This window comes from Gracilinanus agilis, chromosome 3, assembly GCF_016433145.1.
Source record: "Gracilinanus agilis isolate LMUSP501 chromosome 3, AgileGrace, whole genome shotgun sequence".
Lineage (NCBI taxonomy): Eukaryota > Metazoa > Chordata > Mammalia > Didelphimorphia > Didelphidae > Gracilinanus > Gracilinanus agilis.
The window spans coordinates 514950913-514973316 of record NC_058132.1 but is presented as its reverse complement, the minus strand read 5'-3'; positions in this window follow the sequence as shown (position 1 = coordinate 514973316).

Genomic DNA, 22404 nt, shown 5'->3' with positions numbered 1-22404 from the left:
ACTTCTCCATTTTCTCTCAAGAACTGTAAATTCTGAGAAACAGAAACAGAAAGCTGAAAGTACCCAGAATTGAAAGTGAAAGAAATGTTGTGAATTATCACACTGAATAGATCTCTTTAAAAGGAGAGCCTGAATTACTTGGCATTCTGGAACATCATTTAGGTCTGATCATCATCTAGCAAACCAGGACAAAAGGATCATTCAGTAATCAACATACCTGATAGAGAATTCCCTATCTCTTAAGGTGCACAGGGGTCAGAGGCTTTGGCTATCTAAGAAATTAGAGATACAAGAGAAACCTACTGTAGCTATACCTGATCACTCTATGATAACAATACCAGGAGATGTTGAAACTCCTAAATAAGTGTAGGAGACGGTGTACTTTGGACTTTCAGACTATGGGATGAAACAATCCCTTTCCATTATATATGACTAAGATATTGCAGGAAGGAATAGTTATACTCTGGCAAATGCTTTGGGGAGCTTTTCTTTCCTTGGGAAGAATAATTGTATGAACTGAACTCTTTAATATGGCCAGCAGCTTGAGAGATGATAGGGAGATGGCTGACCTTTTTAATCTGCAGAATGGAGCTATTTGGGAGTCTGAATCCTATGCTTTTATTATCTTTCTTTTTTTTATGCAACAGCTGTATTTTAAACTATACTGTGAGTGGGATTTCTCATATGGATCACACAGAGTGGGGAAAGAGAAGACAATCTTAATGAGAAATGAATGAAACGTAAACTACACCTGAGATAGAGCTGGAAATTTCTTGTAGTAAACTCCAAATGGTGACAAAATTGTGAGCCAAGTTTGTGATACTTATTAAATGTTAGAGGCAGATGATTCCTCTTATATTTAAACACCCTCTGCTTGGATTGGAGAAACAAACATAGGGAATCAGAGGCTTACTGTAGTCAGGGAAGATTCCAAAACTCTGCAGCAACAGCACTAGTCTTTTACCTGTGAAGGGCACTTAAAAAATCCTCAGTTCATATAGGATTTCATACTGAAAAAAACCTCCCAACACTTTCCCCCTCTGATCTCACTCTAAATCCTATTGCTGTCAATATGATTCTTGGCTGACTGCTAGAAATCTTCATGAGCCAGACAAACACTAGGTCCCATCAGAGATCTCTTTCTTTGGTTGCCATAGTTGTCTAGTGTGGTTCCGACAGGCCTCTCTTCGTGTATTGGCCATGGCTGCTGACCTTTGAACATCTAAATGAGAGAGACAGAGGCACACCGACAGAGACAGGCACAGAAAGAGAAAACAGAGACACAGACAGAGACATAGAAAGACAGAGAGACAAGAGATTGAGAGAGAGATGAAAGGAGGGAGAGAGGGGGTAAGGAAGGGAGAAAGATAAAACATAAAGATAAAAGATAAAACAGATAAATTGCTAGACCTAGAGAAAGGAAGGTCTGAATTAAAATGTTCAAATCCAACCTCAAACATTTATTTTCTGTTGTAATGGGTGAAAAGGGGTTTTGATTGGGTAAATATTAAAAGGTTGGTCACCAGGGGATTGAACAGTTATCAGTCCCCAATTAAAGATTAACTTCAAGTTAAAATGACTTTTATGGAAATTTATTTACAAATGATTTATTTATAAATGATAAGAGAGAGGATAAGATAGGATGAGTAATCTAACACAGTAAGTAATTTGCTCTGATCCCCTAGTTCAATACAGGTAGATCTAATTAACTCTCAGCTGAGGGAAATCCAGCCTTGATCCTAAGGCCAGGAAGCCAGAGGCCCAAAGGGCCTTGAAGGCAGAACAAAGCAAAAGCTTCAGTCATGGAGTCTCTATTAAAAGGAAGTTCCTTAAGAGAAGTTCAGGAAGATTCAGTCTTAACACTCACCATGTGGAACAGTCTCACCAGCTCCAGACCTCCTCTGAGTCTGGTCACCAGTCATGAACCAGAAGAGCTCCTTAAAGTCCTGTTCACGAACCAGAAAAGAAGGCCCAGCTGACTGAGGTCTCTTTTTAAAGGGGCCTCTTTTTCGTCACTTCCTGTGCCTTAGTTTATGTGTCCAATCACAACAGAAACTTTTCTTAGGACTGCCCACAAAGCAGTCAGTAAATTCTGATTTGTAACTCTAGCACATGTGGGTTACAGACCACCCAAGTTGTGGGTTAAATGGAGATGTTTTCACCTTTGATGATTAAATCTAAAGATGGGCAAGGTAGATTTAATCTCATTATCACACTGCGTGACCCTGGGCAAATTACTTAACCTCTGCTTTAGTTTCCTCAACCAAAAAATGGGAATAATAATCACGTGTATCTTCAAGGGTTGTTATGAGGTTTAAATGAGATAAGAGTTGTAAAGCTTTTTTTTTTTTTAATTTTTTTAAACCCTTAACTTCTGTGTATTGGCTCTTAGGTGGAAGAGTGGTAAGGGTGGGCAATGGGGGTCAAGTGACTTGCCCAGGGTCACACAGCTGGGAAGTGTCTGAGGCCAGATTTGAACCTAGGACCTCCCGTCTCTAGGCCTGACTCTCAATCCACTGAGCTACCCAGCTGCCCCGAGTTGTAAAGCTTTTAGCAGAGTATCTGGCAAATAGTAGGCACTATATAAATGTTAACTATTATTATTATTTTCATCATTAACTTTGCTATTGTTAGCAGGTAAGACAAGGGTGCTGGCCTATCCAGAGGGAGTTTTCCCATTGTCACTTCCCCTTTCCTTGAGTGAAAGGACCAATGATAAATCCCTTCCTTCCCCTGACTGTACCAGCCTGCTGAGACCACCTACGATACACTCTTACATTTGTCTTGCTTGATCCTAAAGGATAGTGCTAGGAACAACATATGAATGAAAAAGCTTTTAAGTACTTACTCTGTGCAAAGTAGTGGTATTAATACTGGGAATACAAATGGAAAAAAAAAAAAGACAGTTCTTGTTTTTAAGGATTTCACATTCTTATTGGGTGGAATAACATGTAAGATGTTTTACCTGAAAATTATATGGGAAGTACCATCATCATTAGGATGCAACATAAGGCAGATGGTAATAAATCTTCTTAATGTCATTTCCACTGATAAAATCATATATCCATTTCTGAGGTCAAACTATCTGACACTGCCAAAGATTTTGCTGGTCAGAATTTTCTTTTCTGTGTCATTAACTGTGGAAGTTATACTGAAGAAGATTTTTAGATCAATATAAATAACATTCTCTAACAATTAAACTTGTTTAAAAATGGAATTGGCTGATGGAGCCAAGATGGTGGAGTACAAGCCAGGTCCCAGCTGTACTCTCCTAAAATTCCCCTCCAAAAAAACTTTAAAATAATACTTCAAATCAAATTTTGGTATGACAGATCCAATAAAAGGACAGAGGGAGCCAATTTTCAAGCCTAGGATATTTTAAAAGATCTGCAACAATGGGGAAGGTGCAGGTCTAGAGTATGGTAAGAATGCCCACAGTGGGCCTTGGAGGCATCTGCAGCAGTAACAGAAGCAGCAGTAACAGAGGCAGCAGAAGTTGCCCCAGCAGCTCTTAGCCTAGAGACAGCAAGAGTGTTGGGCAACTTGTCAGAAAGAGATTATGGTAGAGGTCAGGGTACAGTGTAGCTAGGCGGCTCAATTGATTAAGAGCCAGGCCTAGAGATGAGAGATCCTGGGTTTAAATCTGACCACAGACACTTCCTAGCTGTGACCCTGGGCAAGTCACTTAACCATTGCCTAGGCTTTACTGGTTTTCTGCCTTGGAACCAACACTCAGATTTGATTTTAAGATGGAAGGTAAGGATTTCTTTTTTTTTTCTTTTTTTAAAGATATTACAGGGGATGCTTTGCTGGCACTGGATGCAGCTTACACTGATTCATAATTCTATTGCCCATAAGAATTCTGGGTCATAATTCCAGGGCAGAAAGGAACACTTGTGAATAATCACAAAGAAACAGGGAATTGGGAATCTGTTTGCAGTTCTAGGGCCAAGAGGGACATTAGTACTTGTGGTTGCAGGGGAGCAGAGGGTCCTTCCTGGGAAAAGATCAGAGGGCAGATCAGGAAAATAGTGACCACGTCCCCAGAATCACACCACTTCAGAAGCACCAATAATTTGTAGTCCCCCAGAACTGATTCTGAAAATAGTAGTACCAAAAACCCCCACTGAAGCTTGGCCCAGTGCCTCCCCAACCCAGGATGAGCAGAGCTCAATCTTAAAACGAAGTTCAAAATGAAGAAATAGATCGGGAAAATGAGCAAATAAAGAACTTGACTAGAAAAAGCTAATACAGTGGCAGAGAAGACCAAGACAAATTTACAAGACAACAATGGGCAAACAGCTATAAGCAAAGCCTAAAAAAAAATGCTTATTGGACCCAAGGATAGTAAGGATTCCTGGAAGAGATGCAAGAAAATCATAAAAAGAGAATTAATAGCTTGGCAAGAGAGGAACAAAAAATACTGTAGAAAAGAACATCTTAAAAAACAGAATGGTCCCAATGGTAAAAGAATCACAAAAAAATCACTGAAGAAAAGCACTTTTTTAAAAGCAGAATTGGCCAAATAGGATAAAAAATAAGAGGTACAAAAACTCCCTGAAGCAAATTATTCCTCAAAAATTGGAATCGGGCAAATGGAAACTAATGACTTCATGAGGCTACTAGAAAAATAAAATTAAATAAAGAGAATGGAAAAAAATGAAGAAAATTTTAAATATTTCATTGGAAAAACAACTGACCTGGAAAATAGATTGAAGAGAGATAATTTAAGAATTATTGGACAATCTGGAAGTGATTTTTTAAAAGGAGCAGAGACATCATATTTCAAGAAATTACAAAGAAAAAACTACTTGCTATCTTAGATCTAGTGGATGAAATAGAAATTGAAAGGATCTACCAGTCACTCCTTAATAAAAAAAATCCCCAAATGAAAACTCTTAGGAATATTATAGTCAAATTTCAGAACTCCCAGGTAAAAGAAAAAAAATGCTACAAGCAACTAAAAGAAACAATTCAGGTATCATGGAGTCATAGTCAAGATCACACAAGATTTAGTATCTTTCATGATAAAGGAGCAGAAGGTTTGGAATATGATATTTCAGATGGCAAAGGAGCTAGGATTACAAGAAAGAAAAACTTATCCAGTAATACTGAGTATAATTTTTCAGGGAAAAATAGATATTTAATGAAATAGAGGACTTCTGAATATTCCTGATGAAAATATCAGAGCTTAAATAGGCAATTTGACATTCAAACAAAAGACTCAAGAGAAGCATGAAAAGGTAACTATGAAAGAGTAATCATAAGAGATTCAATAAAGTTAAACTGTTTACATTCCCGTATGGAAAGAAAATACATGTATGCCAAGATCTTTATCATTAATAGTACAATTAGGAGTCTACATAGATATAAGGCACAGTTATGAGTTGGTTATGTTGAGATGATCTCTAAAAAATGTAGAGGTAAGAAAGGGTGATGCACTGGGATAAGGGAGAAGGTAGAAGCAGAATGGGAAAATTTTTTTCAATTTAAAAAGGTACACAAGGAAGAGCTTTTATAGTAAAATAGAGGTTTAGACAATACTTGAACCTCACTCATTAAAATTTGTTCAAAAAAGGGAAGAAAATATATGCATACTTATTTGGTTATGGAAATCTATCTTACCAAATATGGAAAATATGAGGGGAAAGGCATATAGGAGGAGAATGGGCAAAGAATAATAAAAAAAGAAGGCCAATGAAGAGAAGCAGTTGTCAGAAGCAAAACAGACTTTTGAGGAGGGACAGGATGAAGATTCAGAGAAGGATAAACATAAGAAAATAGAATGGAGGGAAATACACAATAATAATAACTGTCAATGTGTATTGACTGGTCCCACCCATAAAAGGGAAACAGATAGCAGAATGTATTAGAAACCAGAATCCAAAAATATATTGTGTACAAGAGACACACTTTAGTCAAAAAGACAAACACAGAGATAAAAGAAAATGTTGGAGCACAATCTATTATGTGTCAATTGAAGAAGAAAAAAAGTAGAGCTATTAATCATGATCTTAGACAAAGAAAAGTAAAAAGAGACCTAATTAAAAGAGATAATCGGGGAAACTGCATATTGCTAAAAGATACCATAAACAGTGGAGTAATTTAAAAATAATATAACCAGTTTCTCTGATAAAGCCTTGTTTCTTGATTATATAGGGGAAAGAGTAAAATTTATGAAAATAAGTACCATTCCCCAAATGAAAAATGGTCAAGGATATGAATCCAAAGTTTTAGAAGAAGAAATCAATACTACTTTCTATAGTCAAATGAAAAAAATGCTCTTACTCACAATTGATTAGAGAAAAGCAAATTAAACCAACACTGTAGTATACTATAAGAAATGACAAAGCTGGAAAGAATGAAGAAAAAGAAGTACATTAATGAACTATTGGTTGGAGTAGTGAACTGGCTCAGACATTCCAGAAAATAATCTGGAACTGTGCCAAAATGGCTATAAAACTGTGCATACCCTTTGAACCCAGTAATTCAACTAGTAGGTCTGTGCCCCAAAAAGATCAAAGAAAAAGGAAAGAGACCTATATGTACAAAAATGTTTATAGCAGCTCTTTTTGTGGTGGCAAATTGGACATTAAGAAGTTCTCATCAATTGGGAATGGCTGGACAAGTTGTGGCATATGATTGTGTTGGAGTACTGTGCTATAAGAAATGACAAAGGGTATCATTTCAGAAAAACATTGTAAGTTGTATCTGAAATTATGCAAAGTAAAGTGAGAAGTACTGGGAGATCATTGTGCATAGTAATAGAAATGTTGTAATGATGATTAACTATGAAAGACATGGCTACTATGATCAATAAGATGATACAAGACAAATCCAAAGGCTTCATGATGAAAAAGTGTTATTCATCTCCAGAGAGACAACTGATGAACTCTGAGTGCAAATTGAGGTACAAATTTTTCATTTTTTTCTTTTTTTTTTAACCTTTTTTTGGGGGCAGGGAACATGACTAATATAGAAATAAATATTTTATATTATTTCATATGTATACTTTGATATAATTATTGCTTGCCTTCTTGGTGGGTGGGGAGAGATTGGGAGGAAAGGAAATAATCTGGAACTCAAAATTTAAAAAGAGAAGAATGTTTAAAATAAATTTTAAAAATACTATATCATCCATCAAAAAAAAAAAAAGAATTGGATGCTTCATAAGGTAGTGAGATTTTCTTCACTGGGAACTGCCAAATAGATTTTTGATGTCCACTTATTAGTGGAGATACTGTAGTTAAGATTTATAATTTTTAGATAGGGGTTGGACTATATGATCTATGAGGTCCATTCAAATTCTAAAAATCTTATATCGTCTACTCAAATGTAAGTTCTTTGAGGAAAAGCCTATGATTTATTTGTCCATATGTCTCTGTCAGTGTCTAGTGTTTGATTAATATTTTCTGAATCAATAAACAAATTAGTTAATTGATAAAATTCATGCTTCCTAGAACAAACTTTCTTAAGAATTTTTAGAGACAATTGTTAGGATGGGGAAAGAATTAAATATAATGATTGACATAGGTCTGGTGGAGAAACAGCTCTAAGGACACAATCAGATAATACTCCTGTGGCTTAAGGGACATGTCACAGCAACTCTTTTTCCTGCTAACCGTACAATTGATATATGTGTTTGAGGATGAACATCTATGTCACCATGACACAAATGATAATTATTTCTGTCATCTTAATACCATTCATTGTGGCTGAATCAATCATCCTTTGGTGTTCAAAGATCATTAAAATCATAAAAAGTTGGTGAAAAACTAGTCATTTTGCCTTTTAGAAATTTAATGCAAGTCAAATGGAAATTTGAAAGGAACTGGGGGGGAGGTGTTGTTTTAGGTACTTATGCTTACATGATTGCTTAAGCTATTTCAGATTGATTAATTCTCCAAAGATGTGTCAATAATGTTATTCTCAAGTAGGAGGAGACATAAGTGACTGTTAAATGGTAAAAAGAAAAAAAAATTTTTTGATGTCTGGGTTATTACCATGCCATTATCTTCAGTCTGGTTGCTCAGCAATTCGAATACAGGTCTTCTTGACTTCAAGACTCAATTCATTATACCATATAACCTCTCTTCACAGGTAGAGAGATTGTCCATCGAGTTTCCTACACTTGATTAAATTTCAGATGCAACTAAGAAATGTTATCAGTTTTGGAGCCTTAGCTCCTGGAACCAATGATGCATACTTATATTTGTCTACCTAGGAAGAACTGAAAAATATAGTGAGATTTTCAGTGAATTGCATAAAAATTCTCTAAGCTTTCGGGAGAAATTACACCCACAACAGGGGATGATCTTTGGAAATACAATATAGCGCATAAATTGTAGCAACCATCAGGTAAATGTCTTAATCTCCTGGTTTTAATGTTCATGAAACTAAACTCCTGTGGTAATGAAGTCCAGATGAACTGCTAAGTTAAAAAATATCCTAAATCAAGGCTGTCTACCCACCCTTTCTATAGTATCTTAGAATGTATGCTAGTAATAGAAAAAGAACGTTGGAAAAGAGGGAAAAGACGACAGTGACATTGTAAAATTCCTTTTGATTTTTTATTCTGTTGAAAGTGACTGATCAAAAACAATTGCTATCATTGATTAGTAGAACCCAGGCAAGAATTTTGAGTATTTGGGTTTCATTATCAGGTAACATTTATTAAGTATCCACTATGTAGCACACTACACTAGTTACTATATTTAAGATGGAAGAAGAGGAGGCTTAAATGGTTCCTGTCTTTGAAATTCTTCCTGACACATGGGGAAAAATGGAATGTATAAATAAAAAAGAAATAGGGAAATATATAATGGTAATTTTTAATAGTTATACAATAATTAGACCAACATATTAAGACACCTTGATGTATTAAAAAGGACATAGGGCTAAGGCATAGGTTTGAATCCTGGTTTTGCCACTTATTAGATGTGACTGGGTTATTAAGTATCCATTAGATATCAAGAACTGTGCTAGGTGTTGGGGGTACAGGAACAAAAGAAAGACAATTTATGCCCTAAAGGAACTTATATTCTACTGGGTGTGTCTTCCTTTCTCTCCTCAAACTTCCCAAAGATTCTTCTCTCTTCTCATCCCCTTAGTTGAAATGTTGCCTCATACTTTACTGGAAAATTAAATTTCCTTTTTCCCTCCCTGTTCTGGACAATTACTTAATAGCATATACCACTCTTTTCTCTTTTTTTCTCCTGTCTTTGATGAAGAGAGAATGTCTTGTGTACCTCACCATGTGGGTTACATTAGTTCTTTTCCTTAAAAGATATCGGAACTGCCCTTGAAACTTGATTGGTTTAGGGGATCAAGGTTTAGGCAAAAGACAAGGTTTCCTGGTCACTTAAGGGCATAAAAGATGCCCTTCTTCGATGGGGATATGATTGGGCATGTAGACTCTAAATGATCACCCTAGAGCAAATATCAATAATATGGAAATAGGTCTTGATCAATGACTCATGTAAAACCCAGTGGAATATGGGAGGGATGTGGGAGGAGAAGAGGGAAAGAACATGAATCATGTAAACATGAAAAAATTTTCTTATTTAATCAATAAAAAATAAAATTAAAAACAAAATTAAAAATACATTAAAAAAAGATGCCCTTCTGCTTGGAGTCAGGGGCTGTTAGATCTCCTGGAAGATCCATGCTTGCGTAAGTCACCAAATTTTGCTCTTCTGAGAGGTATATTTCTGTATGGAGACAATGATCATGTCTCCCTGAGTTAAGTGCTGTATCCTTGGTTAAAATGCTTTTTTATACTGTATCCAAATAAAATTATTTCTTTAATTCTTAAATGTTCTAGCAGTGTCTTATTTTGTTCTAATTCCAAGCCAGAAGCAAGAGACTGATGCTGATGCTCTATGCCTAAATTAGATCTGACCCACTATTTCTTGATCCAATCCCTCCCATATTCAACAAGTTTTCCCTATCATGCTCCCTTTCTTTCTGCCTCTCCCTCCATCCTCTTTCTTTCTCTCCTCTCCACCTGCAGTTAAGAACACCTAAGTTCAAATCTAGCCCTAGACAGTTATTAGTTGTATGATCTGGAAAAAGTCACTTAACATATATCTGCCTTACTTTCCCCATCTATAAAATGGAAATCATAAATGAAGTCTTTCCTGACTCCCCAAATGGTTATTGCACTCTTCCTCCAAACTATGTTATATTTATTTTGTATATATGGGTATATATTTAATAGCTGCTTGCTTCAGTTTCTTCATTTGTAAAATGAGGTTAATAAGAGGAACTACTACTCAGGATTGTTGTGAGGATAAAATGGGATATTTGTTAAGTGCTTCACAAAATTTATAGTGTTACATAAGTGCTTACTTTATTATTATTATATACTGTTTCCTCTGTTAGAATATAAGCTTCATGAGGGCAGGGACAGTCATCAATTCTGTTTTTGTATCTCTTGTTTTTAGGACCATACCTGAAATATAGTAGCTGCTTAATAAATGTTTCTTATTTATTCCTTTGATTGATGATTAAGTATAGGTTGCATATAAATTAAATGTTCACTGATTTGATTTTAGGGGAAGCATCAATAATTAGGAGAATAAGGAAAGGCCTCTTGAAGGAGGCCTGAGTAACAGGCTTGTTATAAGGTTTAAATTAGATGATCAATGCATCTGTTTATGTGTGGTACGGATTGTGTCAGTGGCTTGGATGCGATCAATCTGAGATTTCCTGAAGTAGGTGATTTTGGAGGAGAAGGTGAAGAAAGAAGATATTTATTATGGCAACAAGAAGATCTCAGGTCATTTGAATCAGAGAAATGACAAATCAAAAAGTTCATAGTAAGAATAAGGAAGCCAAAATTAGAGGATGATTAGCAATTTTTCTCTCTTTAGAGAAAGGAAAATTATGTTAATCCTAGAATGGGAAAGGAGGGCTATTTGGGAGAGATGAAGAGTAGATGTGAGGGTGAGGATAGGTAGATGATCAGAAATGAGAATTTAACATAAGAAACAATTGGAAACCGTTTTAGTTCTTATTCCATAAACTAAGAGAACATTGAAATTGAGAAAAAGAAAGCAGCAGCGAAAAGTGTTTAATTAAGAGGTGAGTGAGGGTTGGGTGACCTATGAGTATCTCAAAAAAAAAATCTGGAGCAACTGAAGACTAATCACATTCCAATGATTTGCTCTTTATTTTTTTTTTTTTATGCTTTTTTAAAATTTCCTCTCTCTTTCCACCAAAAACACTTTGGAGCATTTCTTTTATTTATCTATTTTTTGGGAGGAAGCATTTCTGATCATTTTGATGTTATGTTTTCTCTGTTAAAACTTAAAAATTAGATTGTGTTTGGTGCTCATAATTTGTTTTTCTTTAGGAGATATAAATGATAACTGAGAATTTTTACCATGTAGTTTTTAGGCTGATAGTGATGCTTTTTTGAAACTTCTTAGCATGTCTCACTCTGCTAATTTTTTTTTTACTTACAGTTGAGCTGTTAATTGAATTATGTGAATCTTGCCACTGTAATTTATCTCTATAAATTTAAGCATTTTTGCAATAAATTTATGAACTGAATTGAATCCACTCAGTCTCTTTTGCCATTGTGGGAAGGGACTATGGGTTCTGAAAATATTTTCTTCCTCTTTCCCTGCACCTAACCAAAGCAACGTTTGAATAAGAGTGACACTTTCTTCTCTGCCATCCATTTCTTTTAAAGTCATGTTTTTCTCTCAGAGTTCAGCAGAGTACGTGCCATCACCTCCAAAAAGCCTTTCCTTATTACTCCTTTCATACCCCCCCTCCAACTCTTCTATCCCACAAATGAGGTAATATTTTCCTTCTCAAAATTTTCAGAGCTTTTTGCTGGACCTTGGGTTTCCTATTATTCTTCATTCTTCCATGTATCACATATATGTGCTTATTGTCTTTTATTGAGTTGTAACCTCAAGGAGAGCAAGGACTATTTTTTGTCTTTGTAGCCTTAGCAGAGTATTGTAAATGAATAGATGAAAAAGTTTCATATACCATTTAATAGTTTGCTAATCTCTTTTTGAGAACTAAGTATTAATATCCTTTGGCCAGTTAAGTATTAGTGAATGGTTTTTGTCTAGCTCTATAAAGTAGCATTTTTGTGGTTTAATTGGGATAGTCACTAATCTGTGGATTTACTTTGGTAGTGTTAGTATTTTCATGAGATTGGCAAGGTCCATCCACTAATACAAAATATTTCTCCAGATATTTAAGATGTTATTCATTTTTAGGAGCATTTTGCAACTGATTCTTTCTGTGTAATGTATGTACTTTAATAGATTGACTCCCAACTATTTTATGCATTTTGTGGTTATTTTGAATGAAGCTTCTCTTTTTATTTCCTCTTGGATTTTGTTATTGTCCTAGAAATGCTATTGATTTTCATAGGTTTATTTTGTAGACTATAACTTTACTGATTAGTTATCTCATTTTAATTTTTCTAAAAAACAGGGGTTTTCTAAGTCAATCCTTTTTGTCATAAGCAAATATGAATAGTTTTATTTCTTGCTGACCTATTTTGTAGAGGAAGCTAATGGTATATGAGTAAGAGTAATAGACGTAGAATCAGGACAGACCTAAATTCAAATCCTGCCATAGACACTTGCTAGTTGTGTGATGCTGGGCAAACAAACTAACTTCTATGTATCTCAGATTCTTCATCTCTAAAATGGAGATAATAACAGTACCTATTTCAAAGGATTTTTTGTGAGGATAATATGATGTGTATGAGTTGAATACCTTAGAGTACTATATTAAATGCTAGCTATTATTATTATGTCTTGAATTTTCTTCCCTCATCTTATTCCTATTGCTAAAACTATGCCAAATAATCTCAAAAAAAAATAAAGTGCATTCTTGCCTTACTCCTGCATTTATTATTAAATTTTCTACTATATCCCCATTGCATATGAGATTTATTTTTGGTTTTAGATAGGTTTTTATGATATTAAAAAGGATACCTGTACTTTTTCAGGTTTTTTGCATAAATGAGTATTGTAGTTTGCAAAAAAAAAAATCTCTCTCCTCTATCTATTTATAGTCATGTTGTTTTGGATGTGTTTGTTTTTAATGTGATTAATTATGTTTGTTTTCTTATAGTTGAATGACCCTGCCATTCCTCATATAAATACAATTTAGTGATGTTAAATGATTTTTTTGAATAAATGGCTGTCAAGGATTTTATTTTTAAAATTTTGAATTGATATAAATTTATTCTGCACTTTGCTCTTCTCTGGATTTGGGTATTAGGATATTTATCTCATAAAAATTATTTAGGCAAGTGCTTTCTTTTTCAATTTCTGTGAATAATATGCATTGTATTGGCACTAATTTTCCTTTAAAAGTTTATTAGAATTCTCTTATAAATCCATCTAGAAAAGGAATTTTTTTTGCTTTTTTTCTTTGCTAGGTTCCTATAACCTAGTTCTATTTCTTTTTGCTAGGTTTGGATCATTCGTGATCTCTTTAGGTATAATGTTAGTTTGATTATTTTATATTTTAGAAGATAATTATAACTTTTGTATCTCAGTTATGTTGACAAATAAATATGCATAGGAGGTTCTGATAATTCCTGTCTTTTCTACTGCTTTTTGTTATGATTTCATCTTGTTCATTTTTTTCTTTTGGTGATTTGATTCTCTGTGTTCTTTTTAATCAGGTCAGGTAAAGGTTATCAGCTTTATTAAGTCTTTAAAAACAGGTTTGTAGTTTTATTTATCATTTCTATGATCTTTTCGGTTTTCAGTTTTTCTATTTGTCACCTCATTTTAAATATCTTTTTTTATTTGTGCTTATTTTAGATTTCCTTATTTGTTGGCTTTATAATTTTCAAAATGCAAATTCAGTTCATTACTCTTTCTATTTTGTTAGTGTATGGTTTTAGAAAGCTACACCCCACAAATCTTGTCATGTTGTCTTACTGTTATCATTTTTTTAAATCTCTTAACATTTCTTTGGTTGTTGACAGTATTCATAAAAATTGCTCTCATCTAATGAAAAGGGGCAGGACTGAAAAAGAGATATTTTAAATTTGTTTTTCCTTTTCCTTAAGTAACAGTAAGCAGATATTTAGTACTGTTGAGATTTGGATCAAAATAAGCCATTTTAAAATTTTGTTGTAAATAGGAATGCTTCTTGCAACCACCATTCTATAAAGACATTTGAAATACTCAATCTAATAATTAATAGTTAACCTATTCCTGAAGGACATAACATGTAAGTTCAAAATTGCTATTATACTCAAGACAATTAGTTAAAATTGATTCATAGGGAAGTGAAGTGAGTGCTTTTAAATAGTGGTCAGGTTTTAGGTAGCTATTGTAAAAGCATCAAAGAAATTACATTTTAAAAATCTTATAAAATTTGCCCAGAACCTTAAATAAAATAGAGGGTTTGATTTAATCAAGACTATTCTAATAAAAATTAATAATTTCTATATTTTATGTCTAAAAAATGGGAAATGTCTATTTAATTATTAACAAATTCTCTAACACTTGTCTCCTTTGAGATGTGAAGCTTATTGTCAAAATTTGATCAGAATACAGTTCTGCTGAATATTTCATCTTAATGATAATGTGTGCACTAAAAAGGTTTGAACTTTACATCAATCTCTTCAACATTTCTGTGTGTGTGTGTGAGAGACAGAAAGACAGAGAGAGACAGAAACAGGCAGAGACAGAGACACAGAGATAGAGCTGTGCTAAAGTTATTTTATTGGAGAAGAGGGGGACTTACTAATTTTGTGCCAAGAGCAAGAGTCAATGCTAGAATTTAAATAAAACCATTTTTCTTTTTTACCATTAGTTACTGATCAAAGAAATGCCTCAAGATGGAAGAAAAGTCAATTTGTTCAATGCTTAAGAATTCTTCAAAAAATGCAAATAACTGGACTTCTAAAAGATAGACATTTTTCAAAAGAAATTTCCCTCTCTTTCATTCTCCCTCCCTCCTTCTCTGTCTTTCTTTGTCTCTTCTCTGGTCTCCCTTTCTGTCTCTGTCTCTCTTATATTCAATTCAGTTCAATGAACCTGAAAATAAACACACTGAGTCAATTTTCCTTTCCTTCTACTACCATACAACTTGCTAGTGATTACATAGAAGAAAATAGTCTTCTTATATGGTTATGTGAAGTTCCTCAAAATGGCAGGGGTGTGTGTGTGTGTGTGTGTGTGTGTGTGTTTGTGACTCAATCTATATAGTAAGACAAATCTATGGTATTTCCTGTCTTCTAACAATTTGTCTTAACACACTGTTTTCTCCAGTAATTCAATTCAATAAATGTTTATTAAGCACTTACTATGTGGAAGGTGATTGGTATGCCTGGGGAGAGATGCTTGAGGATGTTACTTTCACCCCCCATATGAAGAGATTTAGAGAATCCCAGCATATTGAATGTAACCTTCTATGGAAGATTTATGCTTGGATTTGGAGTTTCGCAAGATTAGAAGCCATGAATGGGTGTTATGATCTGCCCACTGAAAGGAGAACCTACTGATGAGATTGCAGTTCCATTAAGTATTAACATAGAAGAGAATGAAATGATAATTTGTAGCTTATAGTTGGTCCTAATAACATGAATTTTCATTTTCAGTAAGTGGTTTTGACCTGTTTGCCTCCCTTCAGCCTTCACCTGGAATGCTTTTTCCTTCCTGACTTTTAGAATCCTTAGATTTTTTCCAAAGGTTCAGTTCAAATGCTACTTCCTCAGTCCCTTACCCAGGTTTTATCTCTGTTCAATATTTTGTCTTGCTCTTAACATTACTTTAAATTTTTCTAATATTTTATAGTTACCTCTGTCTTCATGCTTTTCTTCCCCTAGCACTAGAAGATAAGTTCTCTGAGGCAGTTCTAGCTCAGTGTCAAGAATGCTGGACCAGGAGTCAGAAGGCCTGAGTTCAAATCTAGCCTCAGACTCTTCTTAGTTGTGTGACCTTGAGTAAGTCCTTTAATCTTTGTACCTGAGAACTATCTAGGTGACTTAATGATTAGAGCCCTGCGCTTAGAGTCAGGAAGAACCAAGTTCAAATATGACCTCAGATACTTCCTAGTTGTGTGTCTCTGGGTAGGTCACTTAATAATCGATAGCCTGACAAAAGGAGCCCCTGAATCCACTGGAGAAGGAAGTGGCAAACCACTCCAGCATCCTTGCCAAGAAAACTAAATGAGTTCATAAGGAGTCAGATATGATGTAATTATGGAAAAACAAAAGCTCTTTGAGTCAGGAACTGATCCTTCATTCACTTCCTCCAATACCTCATATAGTGCGTGGCACATAGTAGGTCTCTGGTGAATTGAGAGACAAAAAATTATTAAAGAAACTTAAAGGGCATTCGAATATCAGGAAGGTCTCTTGTGAATTTGGGGAGATGAAATTTAAAAGGATTTGAGGAACAGCAGAAGAGGATTTAAACTGAAGGAGCAGAATTCAAGTTAAAGGAGAAGGATTTCAGCAGAAGAATCTGGGGATGAAAAAAAGTATAAACATAAGGGGAAGATAATTAGCCCAAAGGATAAAAAAAGAAAAGCAGAGGAGGAAGGAGAAAGATTTAATAAGAAAGCAAAAAAAAAGAAGTGGAATAATGAAAAAAGACTTGAGGAGAAGATAGCTGGGAAGACAAAGTTAGAAGTTGACAATGCAAGGGAAAGGAAGTTATGTGTGACTATCAAAATGCTAATGAGATAAAGAAAGTATCAACTTGGATTCCCTAGAATTTGCCACAACAGTACCCTAAGATAGTTACTAGGAAGAATTTCAAAAGACTGAGGATTTCATTTCCATCAAGTGACTTCTTTCTCTAAGAAGGGAAAGTAATTCAAGGAATGCCTCTCATTCTTCAAGTTATCAGGGAGAGTGAAGCATACCTTAAAATGATAGAAGAAAAACTTCAATATGAAAAGGAATCATACGATTGAGAAGGGAATCCTGACCTGTGAATTTGGAGAGTGAACGAATGTCTCAAAACAAAAAAGAGAGATCATCTAACATTTGCAATATGGTATCAAATATCAGGCTTTTTCTAAGGAGGAATGAGCTTGATTTTATGACAAGGAAACGGATATTTTTCTTTCTAGAAATGATGATATGAATCCACAAGTTATGTCAAGTGAAAGAGAGACAAATAATGGTTGTTTCTGATTCCCTGCTCAGGGGTAGACCTGATAATGGCAATAGAGGAGTTTATGGTCCCTCTGGCTATATATCTGAGAAAACACAGAGAACTATCCAAGATATGTTAAACTGGATGGCCATTGTCAATTTCAGCTCATTCACAGGAGTTCAGTGACATAGAAGGAATAAAAAAGAGTTTTGCTAAAAATTAAGAAATCCATCATAGTTGATTGAAGACAGTATCTTCAGAAAAGAGATAGATTTGGGAAGTGAACAACGTTAATTATAAATTGTCTAAGAATGAGATTTGGATTTTGAAATTGTAGCATAAAAATACAAATGATGGGACACTGGCCAGGATGGATTATACTTAACAAGAATTGGTAGGAGTGCATATGCTTGGAGTCTTGCTCATTTAATCAAAAGGATTTAAACTTAAAAGGAAAAAAGATAACACTCCCTACGCATATCTACCAGGTAGAGAGAACATAGGAAATAACTACAAAGTAACAAGAGTGATATATTAGATGGAGTGCAGCATGGTATAGCAGAGAGCAAAACCTGGTTCAAATCTCACTCCAGACTTACCCAGATGCTGGGCAAGTCCCTTAAATGATCTGTAACTTAGTTTCCTGATTTTTAAAATATCAATAACAATAGCTATAGTATCTACCTCATGGGGTTCTTGTGAAGTTTTAGTGAATATATATGTTTACATGTATGTATATGTGTATATACACACACAAATACACATAATACTTTGAAAACTTTAAAGTGTTATGTAAATGCCAGTTATTTGGAAGAAGAATGGAAATATCTCTTATTTTGATTTTGTTTTCTCTTTCTCTTTGTAAAAGAAAGAATAGAATTTTTAAAATGGTTAAAGGAAGTTGATGCACAAGATAGTAACAATGCACCTATCTGCTCTCACTGAGTTCAAGTCACATAGTCCAGAAGAACTATATCCTAAAATATTGAAGGAACTGTTAAATATGATGGAAAAGTCAGCCTATAATCTTTGAAAGACCCTGAAAATAAGGAGAGATGCTACAGCAATCCAGAAGGGCAAATGCTCTTATTTTTTAAAGAGCTGAGAAAAAATGGAATCTGCAAATTCTAGACAAATGAACTTGACTTTGATTCTGGAAAAATTCTAGAAAACATTATTAAAGGGATAGTGAACTTCTAGAAAATGAAGTGGTGATTATGAAGAACATAACCATCCCTGATTAATTCATGCTGGTTCTTCATAATCACCACTCCATTTTCTCTCTGATGTAATTTTTATGGAAAAAAAGAGAAAGGTGTGTCAGATGGTAGGACACTTAGATTTAGTATTGGTCGAATGGCTGAACACCAAAATAATAGTGTATGGTTTGATATCAATTTAGAATAAAGTGTCCAGTGTAGTGGTCTGTGGATTTATGCATGACGCTGCTATTCACCATTTGTACCAGCTCATTTCTTAGCTAAAGATACAAAAAGTATCTTTATCAAATTTCATAATTTGACAAATTTTTAAAATTGAAGAAGGGTGGGAAGGCAGGCAGGAAGGAAAGGAGTCAAGCATTTATTAATTGCTTACTATGTCCCAGATACTAGGCTAAGTCCTCTACAAATATTATCATATTTGATCTTTACAACAACCGTGGGAGATGGGTGTTGTTATTATCCCCACTTTAGAAATGAGGAACCTAAGGCAGACAGAGATTAAGTGACTTGTCCAGGGTTTAAGATCTAATAAGTATCTCATTCTGTATTTGAACTCAAATCTTCTTGACTTCAGACCTAGCATCTATCCACTGCACCACCTCGCTAATTGGAAAGATAATTAAAATGCAGAATCAGAATCCAAAAAGAATCTCACAAATTAAAACACTGACTCAGATAAAATAATATTAAATTATATAGGAAAAAGTAAAAATCCTCATACTTCAGTCCATTTATTTATTTAAAACTGCCAAAATCTTAATTATTTAATTTGTAACATTTTCCCATGGTTATAGGATTCATGTTCTATTCCTCTCCTCCTCCTGCCCTCTCCCATAGCTGATGCACAATTCCATTGGGTTTCACATTTGTCATTGATCAAGACCCATTTCCATATTAGTGATATTTGTGCTAGGGTGCTCATTTTGAGTCAATATCCCTAATTATATGCCCATCCACCCATGTGATCAGGCAGTTGTTTTTCTTCTATGTTTCTACTCCCACAGTTCTTCCTCTGATTGTGGATAGTGTTCTTTCTCCTAGGTCCCTCATAGTTGTCCTGGATCATTGCATTGTTGCTAGTAGAGAAGTCCATTACGTTTGATTTTACCACAGTGTATCAGTCTCTGTGTACAATGTTCTCCTGGTTCTGCTCCTTTCACTCTGCATTAATTCCTGGAAGTCATTCCAGTTCACATGGAATTCCTCCAGTTCATTATTCCTTTGAGCACAACAGTATTCCATCACCAATAGATACCACAATTTATTCAGCCATTCTTCAATTGAAGGACATACCCTCATTTTCCAGTTTTTTAGCCACCACAAAGAGTGTGGCTATAAATATTTTTGTACAAGTCTTTTTCCTTATGATCTCTTTGGGGTATAAACCCAGCAGTGGTATAGCTAGATCAAAGGGCAGGCAGTCTTTTAGTGTTCTTTGGGCATAGTTCCAAATTGCCATCCAGAATAGTTGGATCAATTCACAACTCTACCAGCAATGCATTAATATCCCAATTTTGCCACATCCTTTCCAACATTTATTACTTTCCTTTGCTGTCATTTTAGCCAATCTGCTAGGTGCTTACACTTCAGTTTAAAAAATCAACTTTACGAGTACAAAATGTTAGGAGGTATGACTAGACAATTAATAGTTCATCTAAAAATTTTGGAAATTTTAGTGGAGCACTGAGTTCCATAAGGGTCCACAATATCATATTGTAACCAAAAAAGGTAAAGGCTGCATTGTGACACATAATGTCTAAGACTAGGAAGATGACAGTTCTGCTAGCTTCTGCCTTGTTCAGAGCACATATGGAGTATTGTAATTAGTTCTGGGTACTGTATTTTAGGAAGGACTTTGATAGGATGGAGAATGCCCAAAAAAGAATGGCCAAGTTGGTGAAAATCCTGGAAATTTTGCCCCATAGAGATTAGTTGAAGAAACTGGGCATGCTTAGTGTGGAAATGAAAAAAAAAACAAACCAAAAAACTTCAGGGAAATATAATAGCTGTTTTCAAATATATGAAGGATTGACTTGCAGTAAAATGTCTAGATTTATGCTTCTTGGCCACAGATGGAAGGCAGAACTAGGAACCATGGGTCAGAGTTGCAGAAAGGAAAAGTTAGGCATCAAAAGATGATTAAGTCCATTAACAATTAAAGGTATCCATAAGTGACACTGATTGCCTCCAGAAGTAGTGATCCCTTCCATCTATTGGAGATATTGTAGAGGAGATCCTTGTTTGGGTATGGATTGTACTAAATGATCTCCAAGGTCCCTTCAAATTTTGAGATTCTGTGAAACCTAACAGTAATATGTTAAATATGCTGGGTTCCTTAGAGATTTTTATTGTTCAGCCATGTCTGACTTGTGATCCTGTGAACCACAGCATGCCAATACTGTCTAAGAAGTTTTCTTTTTTTATTTAAAATTTTTATTCATTCATTCATTTATTAATATACATTTTAAAATTTTGATTTTAATTTTGATTATTTTCCCATAGTTACATGTTTCATGTTCTTTCCCTCTCCCCCAAACTCCCCTCCCCTCTCCCTCTCCCCTGTAGCCAACACACAATTCCACTGGGTTTTACATGTATCATTGATCAAGACCTAATTCCATATTATTAATAGTTGGACTAGAGTTATCATTTTAAGAGGTTTTCTTGACAAAGACATTGGAGGGGTTTGACATTTCCTTCTCTAGTGGATTAAGGCAAACAGAGGTTAAACGATTTGCCCAGGGTCATACAACTAGTAAATGTCTGAGGCCATATTTGAACTCAGGTCTTTCTGATTCTAGGCCCAGTGCAGTATCCCCTGAGACACCTAGCTGCTCTCAAGCGATAGGTGATTCATAAATTATTATACTCATATTTTGTGCTTATGAATGCAAGAGAATTTGTTGTTATTCATCTGGTTGGAGAAGCATCATGGCTTATAAGCATAGTCCTATATGCAGTGCTCAAGACATTTTTGGAACTGATGGAGCATTTGACTATTTTGGAAGTTCTTTAAAAAATGAGTAAAAATCATAATTTTAATAGAGAATTTTGGGAAAGGGGAAAGAGAGGGCTTTTCCCTTCATGGCTCCAGAACCTAGCAGAACCAAAAGAGGAGAATTGAACTGAATTTTTATTAAGATTTAATTGTGTCCCCTTCAGTTATGATTATGATGCTTGTGAAAACTGAGGAAGATTTTCCCAAGATAATATTTGTAGGAGTTGGCTAGAGATTGTTAAAAGAGAAGGCAAACATTTTATTCTCCTTTCTCTTTGAGTTAACTTGAGAGAAAAAGCTTTAAAGGGATCCCTGCTTAGTTTTAGGGTTTCCACTCAGATGAAGAACCATCATTTTGACATGCTTTTAAATCTGCTCTCACTTAAGATGAGGACATCCATATGAGTTTACACAACTATTCACAGAATCACAGTTCTGGTACAGAAAGGATCCTTAATGGCTAGCTAGAATAATACTTTCATTTTACAGATAAGAAAACTGAGTACCATGAAGGTTGGATGACTTGGCCAAGGTGATCCAGGTAGAAAGTGTCAGAGGTCACATTTGAATCCAGGTCCTCTGATTCTAATACCAGTGCTCTTTGTGCTGAACCAGTTCAAAGAGATGCCATTTCTTATAAATGAAAATAATTGCCCCCCCCAAAAAGCCACCTAACTTTGCCTTTTACTATATTGAGTCTGTTTTATGCAACCCTTGGAAAAAAGACTAGCTCTATTCATAGAAGAAAACAAATAAAACTCCCCTCTAAAATGGACATGCTGTAAATTCAGGTTTCATAATTAAGATTATGTGATATGCAGCCTAGTAATTTGGTGGTCCAGAACACTGTAGAATAAAGAAAAATAGATAGAAAAAACCCAGAAAACACCATTTTAAAGAGACATAATCAATACCATTTTTGTAAAAAGAAAAACAGACAATAAATCATTTAAATAAATACAGACCACAATCTGGATAGAATTATCTCAAATGAGTTAATAGGTTAATTCAAAATAATATTTTAGGCTTTAAGCCACAGGCTCACAGTTTCACCAAATCTGTCCTCAGCATCAAT